Source organism: Marmota marmota, unplaced genomic scaffold (genome assembly GCF_001458135.2).
Source record: "Marmota marmota marmota unplaced genomic scaffold, marMar, whole genome shotgun sequence".
Taxonomy (NCBI): domain Eukaryota; kingdom Metazoa; phylum Chordata; class Mammalia; order Rodentia; family Sciuridae; genus Marmota; species Marmota marmota.
The window spans coordinates 4739766-4743682 of NW_026000229.1; positions in this window are offsets into that span (position 1 = coordinate 4739766).

Genomic DNA, 3917 nt, shown 5'->3' on the forward strand with positions numbered 1-3917 from the left:
CGCCACCCGCCCGCGGCTCGCCCTGAGGAGGTTAGGCGGGGCCCGAGGCGCCGACCGGGACCCGGTGTGGCAGCGACTCCGCCCCGGACGGGGAGGCGACGGGCGCCGGACTCCGGTGCTGTCGTGCGCTCGGGGCCCGCCAGGCGGCGGCGTGGCCGCGAGAGGACTCCTGGTGCCGCCGTGCGCGCGTCTGCAGGGCCCACCCAGGACTTCCGGCCAGCAGGGCCAGGGTCGCTGCGGGTGAGGGCGCCGGGCCTGGGAAATCCCTTCCAGGGATGGAGTAGGGCGAGTGACACCATCTCGGTGTGGGGCAGGGGTCCCTGTACGGTGAGTGCGGGGACCTAGTTGGAGCCCGACTCTGCCACCGTCTTACGTGGCGACCTTGGCCAAGCCCTTCTCTTGGGCCCGGTGGCTCCGATGAAGTGGGGGTGGGGTGGGGTCAGTCGAGCTGACCTCCAAAACCCTCCGCGGTCGGATTCCCGCAAACCTTTGGCCGCAGCCTGGGCAGGGCATCTCAGGTCTTCTAGGCTCCTCAGGGAGCAGCACAGGATTTGCTTGGCATTCTCTTGAGAGAATTCGAAGAACTTATTGTATCCAAAGAAGTGTGACAAAGGCCAGTACGTTTTCTTGGGGTTTTAAGCAACTGCAAAACTTGAACCTCAGAAGATGTCAGGGGGTGGTGAAAAAAGCCGGCATGGTGGTGCACCTGTAATCCAAGCAGCTGGGGAGACTGAGGGAGGAGGATGTAAGTTCCAGGCTAGCCTCAGCAATTTAGCGAGGCCCTAGGCAACTTAGCCAGATCCTGTCTCAAAATAAAAAATGAAAAGAACTGGGGATGTTGCTCAGTGATTGAGCATCCCTTGGTTCAATACCTGGTACAAACAAAATAAAACAAAACAAACAAAAAACACCTCAATCTGGGTCTGAGAATTAATTTGGCAAAAGGACAATATTAACAGCAGAGAAGCATACCCATTTATTTAATTAAGTTTTACAGGACATGATAACCCTCATAAGTAAATGAAGATCCAAAGAAGTGGCAATACCTAAATACTTTTATACTAGGTTGAATAAACAGAATTATTGAAAAGTAAAATATGGGAGGCTAAAGAAAGATAAATATTTTAATAACATCTGTACATATATCTTGTAGAGGTCCAGACCATATGTGTGCTATTTCTTACCTCAAGAACAGCTGACTATAGGTATTAGCTTCAATTTACAGGTAAGGAAACAGGATAAGAGAGGTTTAATAGTTTGCCCGTGGTCCTTTAGCTGAGAAGTAATAGAACCTGGGCTGGTTCTAGGTGCTGGTTCAACCCACTATTTTATACCTGCCAGTGGACTTTGAGGAGGAGATCAAGATCTCATGGTTTGAAAGATGTGCTTTGCAACAATAATTGTTGGTGAGGATGTGGGGGAAAAGGTACACTCATACATTGCTGGTGGAACTGCAAATTGGTGCAACCACTCTGAACGCAGTATGGAGATGCCTTAGAAAACTTGGAATGGAACCACCATTTGACCCAGCTATTCCACTCCTTGGTCTACACCCAAAAGACTTAAAATCAGCATACTACAGTGACGCATCCATATTATAGCAGCTCAATTCACAATAGCTAAACTATGGAACTAACCTAGATGCCCTTCAATTGATGAATGGATAAAGAAACCATGATATATATACACAATGGAATATTACTCAGCATTAAAAGAAAATAAATTATGGCATTTACAGATAAATGGAGATGGAGAATATCATGCTGAGCAAAATAAGCCAGTCCCAAAAATGCAAAGGCCAAATTTTTCTCTGAAATGTGACTACTGATCCATAATGGGGGACAGGGGGAAGAATGGAGGAACTTTAGATTGGGCAGAAGGGATTGAGGGGAGGGGAGGGGGTATGGTGGTGGGAAGGGTGGTGGAATAAGACCAACATTATTACCCTATGTAATTGCACAAATGGTGTGACTACATCATGTACAACCAGAGAAATGAAAAATTGTGCTCCATTTGTGAACGATGAATTGAAATGCATTCTGCTGTCATGTATAAATAATTAGAACAAATTTAAAAACAAAGATGTGTTTTGTTTCTTAGGTTAGTGGTTCTGAAACCACTTGGAAGGTGATGCCTCTGGGAGTTTTTGGTTTAATAGACCTGGGGTGACTAAAAATGTGGGTGTTCAACAAGTTCCATGGTGATGCTGTGGCTACTGATCCTTAAACCACATTTTGATCCTTAAACCTTCAGTTTAGGCTGAAGGTTCTGGGTTGCCATGGAAACGAGTCTGAGTTTGGCAGATGATCCTTGGTATTTTTACTTTCCTTTAATACTAGAGGTTGATGGTTAGGGCTTTCCAACATTATTTTGCCAGCCTCCAGTGAGAACAGCAGCTATTAGCTAAACAGGCCACCCTGTTGAAATCTCAAGTGTCCCTCAGAGGCACAATCAATTGCTATTGGATGGGCAGGAAGCAATTAAGCATCCCAGGGGATTGTTGATCAGCCTTCAAAGGCGGCCTCATCAGCTTTCATTCATTGTAGACACATCCAATAGGGGCCTCAGCTGCAGGAAAGAAGGTAGGATGTGTGCCCAGAAATTCAGACAATGTGGAAATGTAGAGCCAAGATACCTTTAAAAGACTCCACCTGCACTCCCCCTTTCTCCCCTGTTATGAGTTGGGGAAACTGAAGCCCTATCGTAACATGATAACTGTTACAAAAGTTTTCCTTCTTTCCATCTTGGAGTCCACATACCCACCCATGAGCAGGCTAGAATTCTGTGTGTTCAGATCCTGTTCTGGGACATTCTTGAATAATTGCTAACATGATGATCATTTACATACCAGATATTCCAGGTAGAAAAGCCAGAACCTCTACAAAGAGGAAAAGTGTTTTCAGTCCTGGGAGCCTCTCCTCTCATGGGAGACAGTCAATGCAACCAACCTGAATAGAAAATTCCCTTTTAAAAATCCCTTTTAATTGCTGTTTTCTTTGGTCTAATTGAAGCCTACTCTTCTGAGCTATTATAATACTGTGAGGAAGGCAGGGTATACAAGTCCCATGTTACAGATGAGAAACACAAAATGACTTGCCTGATACCACCCAGCTAGGAAGTGGCAACGCAAAGCTCTAACCTCATTCTCTGAATCCAGTCCTGTGCATTAGCAGCTCTGGATGTTGGGTGTGGTCCCTGAGAAAGGCTGAGTGTTTGCAAGGAGAGTGGACAGAGGGAGAAGAAACACTGATTACCTATCTGGTGTCCAGGATTGTGTTAGATATTTTATATTTACTGAATATGATTTTTCTATGAACACCTCATAGGTCAGTAGAGTTTGACATTATCATCCTATTTTATAGATGGAGAAACAGTCTCAGAAAAGGGAACTTGTCCAAGGTCACACTGCTGGTAATGGGTGGGTTTAAATCTGAGCCCTGACTCTCCCCTTGATCATACTGTCTAGGGCAAGGGAACATGTAGGTACCCTATTTACAGGAGGCAGACAACTGGTTGACTGCAGTGTTACAAATGGTATCACTCAGGAAGACAGTGACAAGGGGGAAGTGGGGATGTCACTGAGGTGCCTGGTACTTTGCAAACACTCCATAAAATGTTAGCTTTTTTTCATTTCTGACTCGCACAATGAAGTCTGTTTTTAAATTTGGAATGGAAACAGATAAATGCTACCAAGTACTCCAAGGAGTACTTGAAAAGAGGGAAAGGGTTTGACTAAATATAATATAATAAAATATATATCTAATAAAAATTAAATTAAAAAATTAATCTCTTTTTTTTCTTTCCACAGTTCTTCCACCTCAACCACATGCTATTCTTTGTGATGAAATACTGTTGATCTGCAAGTTGTTCTTCTAAGACTTGAAATACATATAAGTGGATTGTAATGGTAGAGATTG